Source organism: Myiozetetes cayanensis, unplaced genomic scaffold (assembly GCF_022539395.1).
Source record: "Myiozetetes cayanensis isolate MyiCay16 unplaced genomic scaffold, myiCay2020 scf20-37, whole genome shotgun sequence".
In the NCBI taxonomy this organism is placed as follows: Eukaryota; Metazoa; Chordata; class Aves; order Passeriformes; family Tyrannidae; genus Myiozetetes; species Myiozetetes cayanensis.
In genome coordinates, this window is record NW_026087412.1 from 10,284,749 (window position 1) to 10,294,496 (window position 9,748).

Here is a 9,748-nt window from a genome sequence, read left to right on the forward strand (position 1 = left end):
TGAACCTTTTGAGTTCATAAATTCACTTGAGAAAATTACCTTCTAAGGAAGCTGCAGGTATGACCAGCAGCAATTCATGACAGGAAGTCAGGTTCATAATATGCATAAAAAGGTTTCCCCTGAGAGCTGCAAACCCTGGTGGAATTACTGAGGAAATCCCATGTAAGTGTGCATTCATGATGGAAGGCACAACATTGGTACCCAAAGCCTTCATTCAGAGATTTATCCAAAACAAGTTCCTGCACTTCTGCTTTGCAAAGTGTACCAAAGTCTGGGGATGGGCTGGTCCTTGGATATTCACCGAGGGCAGCGTTCTCTCCTGCTCATGGGCATTGCTGCAAAGTCCCTAGAGATTTCCATACTGTGTTATGATCAAGGAACTGTGCTTCCTTGAAAATTCCTTTCATGTTGACTGAGCTGTTGACTCTATATTTGAGCTCTGGTTTTCCAGCCAGCTACTGGCTTTGGCCTCTCTGGCCATAAATTTGTTTCCCTAGTAGAATTTTTGTTTGGGATTCCTTCCACCCAGGCTCCTCACACACAGCTTTCCTAGATAAGAGGGATGTTTCATAACAGCTGTATCTCTTCTAAGGCTTGTCATGTTCTTCTCAAGACCCAAAAGAAAAGGCATGCCTTAGCAATGGCAAGCAGTAGCAACAAAAAACCAACAAATAGTAAAAATGTATGGCCTGACTCAGTTCTCCTTTTCACATGCACTGTTTGTGCTGTGATACATTTTAAAGAGGAAAGTGAGTTGGAAAGAAGAAGTTGTGCTTTTGATTTCTCTGCATTGAGGGGAAGTATCATTTCTAAGTAAATATGATGCTGCCCAAAAGTCTACAGCAGATTTTGGAATCCAAATAATATTAATAAAATGTCACTGTTTTTCCCAGGGACAGTGAGGCAGCTGAAAGTGTACCAGTGTAGGCCAGTTATGTCCTTCAGTTCACGGCATCTGGGTATGACAGGAGCCTTTGGCAGATTTTATCTGGTGTCAAGACAGCAAGAAATTTTTTTTTTTCTAGAAATGCAAAACCAAAAGCAGAAATAGAAATCACATTTAATTATTGTCAATTAGGACTGTAGCAGCAAAAGTACTTGAATCAAGTTTTCAAAGCTTGAGCTGCTCTAGTCCCCTTTCCCTTATTTTGGCCTTAGCTACAAGATAATCAGTTCTGAGGTCAGAGTACTTCCAGCACATTGTTGCTTGGTATGTTTGCCTATAGCTTAGCAAAAGCCAGGGACAGCTGTACAGGAACTAGGCTTCCTCCCAGATTATGGTCTTGCAGATCTTGTTGGAAAACTCCTCAGAAATCCTTAAAACCTGTGGGAAGAGTAAAACAGGACCCAAGCTGGAATCTTTATATCTTAACACCTATGCAAAGGCCGTCCCACTTGTGATCTGTCTCCAGTCTGGACAGAAGAGAAGAAACAAAACTGCATTTGGGTTGAAAAGTCTCTAATCTCCTGCTCCTGGTGAACAACACCTGGGCACAGGCCCTTAAGGTGTGAAACACTTGCAGAAAATCTTTTCTCATGTTTAAGTGGCAATCATGATGATGTACCACAAGCTATTTGCTCTCTTGAAACTATCCCATGGAGGGGAGTTCTTTCTCCACAAGAAGTCTACCATTCTCACATTAGTATATCCCCTCACACTTCTTCCCTGGAGCTCTGAGCTTTCCTTATCTGAGTTTTGCATAACTAAGATGCAGCAGCTCAAGGAGTTGAAGGAACCGGCCAAGGATTGCAGTTTAAATTGAGTTTCCTCTTTTATTACACAGCTTCTCATGTGGCTTGAACTCTGCACCTCCCATCAAGAAAGAGACTTAGCCAGGACAGCTGGTGCCTAGAGGGGTCTTGAATGTGACTGATGATGCTAAGAAAGGATTCTGAAAACCTCCCTGGTCAAATAATCAAGACAATACTTTAGGCTTTTTGCTTGTTTGTTTGTTTGTTTGTTTTTTAAATCTGTTGAACCCATTCAAGAGCTCAGTGATTGCAGGAGAAGCTGAAACTTTGCCCTTCCACAAACTGTGGTAAACTCATTCAGGTTGGTTGTGACAGCGAGTGATTCCCAACTTTCCACAATGGAAACCCATAGCTGCCTTCAGCATTTCTTCCGCTCCAAAAGATGGCAAAATAAAAGTAAAGACATCTTATTCAGGGTAGCTTTATGGTGATAAAACTAAGAGAAAGAGTCTTTTTCATGTAATAGCCGAGGAGCAATGCTCTCCCAAATGAATTGGACCTTATTCCTACTCATACATCAACAAAACTAATGTTTCTTCTGTTTTAAATCGATGTAGGAAGCAACTTCAGAGGAAAATACCTTTAAAAGGCAAACACTGATTTAAAGGAAGACTAGAATATACATCCAAGGGATTTACTTCTTCCTAAGGAAAATCAATTAATTGGCTCTTCTCAGTTACCACTTACACAATTAGAGCAAAACTTGTTACCTACCTGCACTGCAAGTTAAAGTTGTGCTATTGGATAATGAGAGAACTTCTTTTTCCAGTGTTGTACTTTCTGATGTTGATTATAAACGCAAGTGTTTGGAAGAAGCAAGAAGCATCAAATTGTTCTTATTCTGAAAAGGTATTTTGGATCTGAAGCAGAATCTGCAATAGGGTACTTCAAATTTTAATAAAGATTTGACATTGTTTCTTCCCAGGTGGAATTACTGCTCCACTTTCAAATGTATCTGACGATGAAAGGAAATAGTGGCAATTTTCAAGACAGTAAAATAAAGAGAAAATATTTAGATTCTATTTGAATACATCTCCCATGTTCAGCCTCAGTCTTGTTTAGCCATGACTGGAGTTTAAATATCCCATCTGTAAGCCAGGCCTAGAAATTTTGCCCCAGTGTTTATTTCAAGGCTGTAGGTTCTGCTATAACAATCAGGCAATCTTTTTCTGAAGTAGATCTATACTCTCTACTGTCTACTGAGCACTGGGGTTCCCCTCTGTTGCTTAAACCTCTGTGTTTTAAGCCTCAAAACATGACAGATAATGAGCCAAGAGGAAGTATATTTCTGGTAAATTAGCTTTATTTTTCTTTTTTGCTTTGTTAAAGATTTACTTTTGTTTATTGCATTTTGAGAATGCCTTGGGGCACGCACAGTACAAAGTACATAACTGGGGACTAGATAAGGAGAAGAGAGCTGAGTACAATGCAAGAGCAGCTACAAAGACATTTACCCCTTCAGGGTGACTACCAAACACCCATTTTTATAGCTGGGCCATAATAAAAGTTGTTCTTTGCCACCTCTTGCAGAACCAGAAATGCAGAGTAGATTTAAGAGACCACAATAAGGGCAGTTTTTCTCAGCTGGCATGGCAGCCACCGACAGTCTGAGGAGCCCTTGTCCATGGCATATGCTGGCAACTCATGCAGGAGAACCTCTGATATTATTCTATCATACATGGGAGGAATGCTTTCCACTTGAAATTCCAGATGTCTATAAGCAACAAAACTGCACTGCCTACATGAAACTGCTGCAGATTTAAATAGGGGAAGTATTTAGTGACTTTGGAAGCTGAATTCAAGACTTGAGGATTTTGGTGGGCAGCGGGAGAGATAAAAATGCAGGCACATTCTGAGGGAGTAAAGTCACTTTTCAGTCTGACCCACCAGGGGATTAATGTGTGTGTGGGAGAAGAGGGATAGCTCTGGGGCAATTCTACTCTTGGAGAACAACAGAACCCCAGCTTGAATTATAGCATTCAGAATTACTTTTACAAAACCAAGTGACTTTAAAAGGAGAGTAAAAGAATATTGGTATAGACCTGTAAAACTTATGGAAGGACTTTGGGCTGCAATTTAGAGAGGAGTCTAATTTTTTTTTTTCTAAAATACAGTATTGGACATTACTTCTCAAGGTGATGTTCAGGTGTCAGAAGGATAAATCACTTGTTGGTAGAACTGCCTTCTTAAGGTTTAGGACTTGATATACTTCAATGACCTCAGACCTAGGAGAAGATTAACAAAGCTTGGGGAGAAGGAGGTACCTTCTATAATGGACACAAAGAGTGCAGAATTTATGGGCCACAAGGACACTTGGCAGAACTCCCAAGATAAGGCTGAGATGACTGTTTTACAAAATCCTGACTAACTTCAAAAGGCATGAAATTCCTGCAGAAATGACCTTGGCTTCTACTTTTATTAGGCTGGGATTTACAAGTTGGCTGCCAGTCTGCCACAAACACTGAATAAAATTCTTCTGTTTCTCTAAAATATTAGTGTTTAAAAACTCATAGGGCTCACGCTTTTTAGCTTGGTAACATCAATTTGTCAACACAGCTTGTGCAGCCTGGGTTTCACTGCTGTGCCAAGAGGGCACAGCTACTACAAAGCTCTCTGTGGGGAATTAGGCAGAGTTATGAAGACAAAGACACAAAGCTGTTTTTAGCAGCAGGGTATCAGCCAAGGAGGGCCAACCATGTCCTCAGGGGCATCAGGCATAGCATCACCCAAGAGAATGGCCTGAAGTTGTGTCAGGGGAGGTTTAGGATGGGTATTGGAAAAAGGTTCTTCCCCCAGAGGGTGGTTGGCACTGAACAGGCACCCCAGGGCAGTGGCCAGGGCACCAAGGCTGCCAGAGCTCAAGGAGCGTCTGGACAGTGCTCTCAGGCTCATGGTGGGATTGTTGCAGCGTCCTGTGCAGGGCCAGGAGTTGGACTGGATGATCCTCATGAGTCTTTTCCAACATAGAATATCCTGTGATTCTGTGAAATATTTTCTATGCTGCCTTTGTGTTGACAGGCCCATGTTTAAACTATGAATTCCATCACTTTCTTCCTCACCCTAATTCCAGTGATTCACCCACCCCTACCCCCAAAAAATTAACAAAACCTTCCTGGTTTAGTGATACTTTGCCAAAGCACTGCTGATTTATAAGCATGCTGTTCTCTTATTACACTATTTTTATTAGCACAAGGTATTTCATCAGGAAGCCAAGGATGGAGTGTGAAGCATTTCCACTAAAAGTTACCTGCTGCCTGGCCTACAGACAGAGGAAGAGACACTGAGAGAACCTCTTATGCCCTCCCTTGGTTTTCAAGAAGCCTGTGAGCATCACAAACACACAGATCTCTTAGCAGTAGCTTTGGGACAGACAGGGCACAACAGTATTCATTTTGCTACAAATGGACTTATAATTTATCTATAGCTAAGAAGAATTGAAGGGGAAAAAAAGAAGAAAATACAAGAAATTTGTATCTTTTCTGTCACCACGACTGGAACTCATGTAACTAGTCCAGTACACGGGTACATTGGAGCATGTGACATAAAACCCCCGGGATTTCCCTCACACTGAAATAAAATAGAGCAAGAATTTTATTCTTGCAGAATAAAATGGAACACAAATGCAAACCCAAGCTAAACAAAGGAAAGGATGCACACAAAACCACAGACTGTGTCAAGTTTCAGATTCAGGCAAAAATACTAAACTGACAGTTGAAGAAACCACATATTTTAGGGGCTTCCCTAGAGCATTTCTGATCTTTGTCAACTAAAACACACACCAGACACAAAGGCTACCATAATACATGTCAGACACAGTAGCTCTGCCTTTAGTCAGTTGAATAAACCAGCACTTACTGTGACTTCCATTCCAGTAGCTGTGCATTCCCTGAGAAAGAATAGGTTTAGGTTCTTGCCCTTCTTCCAAGGTTTATTTCAGCATTTTTAATTGGTGATTATATATAGATTCTAAAGATGTGTGGCTCATGAACTCAGGTCCATTCACAGGAGAGACAAATGCTTCACCCTCCAGCTGGGGAGTCAGGCAGAACAGCTTTCAGCTGTGGACACATCCAACACAGCCTGGAGCTCCCTCCTCTTCTCAGCTGGGAGGTTGAGGCTTGTCACCTGTGAGGACACAGAGGGAATTGTGGTCCCTTCTCAGTCTGTAAAAAGGGCTCATAGGCCACAGATGTGAGCCTTGCTTTCATATTTCCCAAAAGAGGTTGGGTCCCTGCCTCCAGGAGAGGTTCAGGGCTGTGTGCTCCATACAGAGTGAGTTTTATCCAGCAGCACCTGGTAGACCTTGTAAAGATGTGTCAGACCCATTTCAAGGCACTTAATGCCCCTGTGGCTTATATGGGGGATCTAGTGACCTAAAGACCAATTCTGAGCACCTTTTCTTCTCTGTACGATTCAAACACACAGAAATAGTGTGGATTTGGTGACTTTTAATTCCTCAGATATCCCTTCAATTTCTCTGTGATTGAGTACAAGGAATATTAGAGAGCTGAAAATATTTGGTGAACTAGAAAAGTAAGTATTAACAAAATAAGGAAAGATACTATTAAACAATAATGGAGGGACCACAGGCTGCTCCAGAAAAAAATTGCAAGTCAAAAGGCTTGAGAATGGTGGGTACAGGGTTTTCATTTCATTGCATCCCAAGATTAGGAACCCCTTTTTTGTGTTTTGTTTATATTCTTCTTTTTTTTTCCTGATAAAGTTATTGCCTTTACCACCCCCTCACAGACACAGTAATTTGGAATAAATAAGAAAATCAAATGTAAGCAAGTATAGCCAAAGCTGCTTAGCCACAGCCTCCACAACAAAAGGTGAAGTAGAAAGTGCCAGTGAAAGTGGTTGAAGAACTGTCCAACAGGCATCTCAGGAAGCTGAATGAGGCTACATGGGTATTACTAGCAGCTAGGAGAGGAAATAAAAAAAGAATACAAGAAATAAAGTTAATGAATAAGCAGCTTACAGCTTTTATAAGTGTCTCCTACTTTTATTATTTATTAACTTGTTTTTTGCAGATAAAGCAATAGGAGCAACAGCACTCAGTTTTTCTTCTCAGACTCCTATTGTACTAAGTTTCTCAACTGTTCAATAACCCTTAGGATCTTTTATTTAATAGGCTAAGATTATTATTATATTTTTTTTTTTCCCCTCAGCAAGCCTATACAGGACTGGCCTAAGGCAAGAGAGGTCATTGGATACTTGTGTGAGAGTGCACAGGTATGTTAAATTCATAGGGCAAAGAAAGGGAAGGGACTCGCAGCATCTCTTTCGATGAAATCACTGCCATTCCGGGAAAGGGATCCCAGAGTGCAGGGATAAGCCCCTCCCACTGCAGTGGATCTGGGATGTTACTAAAACCAAACTTCGGCTCCGTGCCCAAACAGTTCCCAGCTCGAGGAGTAGGGAATTATTTGCCAAAGTAACAAGTACCAAGAACTGCAGCTGAGAATGAACAAAGCTTTGAACATAACCAGAGATATATAAAGCTAAACACACCAAGAATTCTGTGTCCAAATACTGGGAAGCAATGCAGCCCAGGCTGGCAGAGAGCTGATGACTTTGCCTTGCCTTTGTTTTGGCTCTTGCTAAGTGACCACTGCACAGCCTGAGAATAGAAAAAGATGCTGAAGTAAACTCATTAATAATTTCAAAGATTTTGGATTCCCAGGTAACTGCACCAGAGATTCCTACAGCATGGGTTAAATATGGCCTAAAGCCACACAGTGCATATAGAAGATAAGGTATTTAATAAAAATATATAATGTTTCCTTGGTTTTCTTCCTAACTGAAAGGAATGCAGCTACTGCTGCACTTTTTAGAATGAAACCCAGTTACTGTGCAATGGTGGATGTTTATACTCCTTTCTTCAGATACTCAAAAATTATTTTCCACCTTTTAGGCATAACTGAATGAAGGATCAATACAGGCTTTGGGTTTATTTAATTTGCATTTATATTTGGGACCCAAACCTCTTCAATTATGACATATCTTTCTTACTGATGGCAGAACTTGATTACAGCTACACATCACCCAGCTAAGAGACACTGTCCTGATCTGTTAAGTGTATGCTGTGGCTTCTCCCCTGTTAAGACAGAGTGGCCAGTTACAGCAATTCAGGTATCTACAGCCAAAAAAAATCCATAGGAATTGGTTCTGGGCCAAAGCAGAAAACCATATTTTCCAAATGAATTAGAAAGTGATGCTATTAGAAAGTTATATATTTAGTACCTTCTCTGATTTGCCTTATCTCCTCAAAATGTAAACATTTTATTGAACCTCCAACAAACCCTTTAAATGTATCTAATGAAAGTGAGGTAAGAGTTATTAGTGGATTAACGATATTTTCCAACATTCAGAGGAACAGTATTCTCAACTGTAAACACCACTGAGATACTTAAACCAGAGCAAAAACTGTCAGGTTATTCACAATATCCTCGGGCAATTTACAGGGAGAGTCTCTGATGCCATATCCTGCAAGGTTTTGGGTGGTGCTCTCCAGAGAAAGAGAAATCAGCTGACTTCTTGGTAGCTGTGTGAATAAAACAGCATATTAACCTTAGAGGAGGTCGTATTTATTGTTGAAGCAGAGAATGAGAGGCTTTTCTTAGTTATTCCTATCAAGCCTTTGGCACTGATAGTGCTTTACAATACAGAGGCTGTTATTTGTCTGGGGAGAGGACTGATCGCCTGCAAGGTAATGGCAAGTGCACAGCAGGAAGTGATATATTTTTAATGATTTTATGCTATATATTTCTGTCAGCAATTAAGTGAAATCTTAATATATTTCATAAATGGTCAAGGTTTTCCTGTGTACAAACCTGAAAACCAAAGCACAGTTCATAAATTCGGTGTAACCATCTCCACTTTTGGTGCTGTTGAAGCAGTATTTGAGAACTTACATCACCTTTAGGGTGTTGCTAATCTTTCCAATGTTCAAATAATTTGTGGTTAAACCAGAACTCAGAAAAAGTGTTGAAAATAAGACAATCTGTTCTGTGAAATCCTAGAAAACACTGGAAGCTTTTAATGAGGTTTCACTCAGACGTACTTACTTAAAAAAAAAAAAAAAAGGAAGAATTCTTTTCCAGTAAACTCAAAATGAAGGAATTCTTGGTTTGAGCAATGATTCCTCTAGGGACCAAAGATTCTTTCTAGCTCTTAATTTGCTCTAAAAGAAAATGATGACCCATAAAATACCTCGAATAATCACGCTGCATAATTTGATATAGCTTTTTAGGGAATTTATTAAAAATGTTTGCATGGTACAGTGATAGTCTCCCATGGGAATATCTCATAGATTTTGTTAGGAAAACAGATAATCCCTGCAGTGAGTCAGTGGAGATAAGCACTGGAAGGAGGGAAAATTAGAGGAACCAGAGTAGTAAATCAGGTACCTAATGCAATGACAGGCTAATTGTTACCTCTCTCATGGAAGTTCTGCTTTATCTGACAAGGAACACAGCACACAGTTACTTCCTTAGAACAAAAACGCAATGGCTCAGACAATACAGCAACACTACAGAATTACTAAACTTAAACCATCAGATTTGCTGGCAGAACTGCACTGAGAGGTGCAAGAGGAGCTGATACAGTAGCTGAGATGAAGAATCTGGCAGCCAGGAAGATGCTGAAGGTTTCTGCCAGTGCAGTTCCGGGAGCTGCTTCCAAGTCAGAGCTGGTTCTGTTTGAGTTACTGTTAATATATTGCTTGTGAGCAGAGGTGCATGTTGATACAGTAAATGAAGCAGAGGTCAGCTCCAGGTATGCACAACATTATTTAATAATTGTACCTCATGACAGCTCTCAAAGTGTGGGAAACCAAAGAGATGTTCAGCCTAGAAAGCCAGAGGCAGCTGCCCAGAGAGAGGCCTCAGAGATAACGCTGGAATCCATCAAAAGGCCCTGGACACTCAGTGAGAGGGAAAGAAGCAGCTGCTAATTTCTGTGGAAGGATACCATGCAGTGAATGCCTGTTACC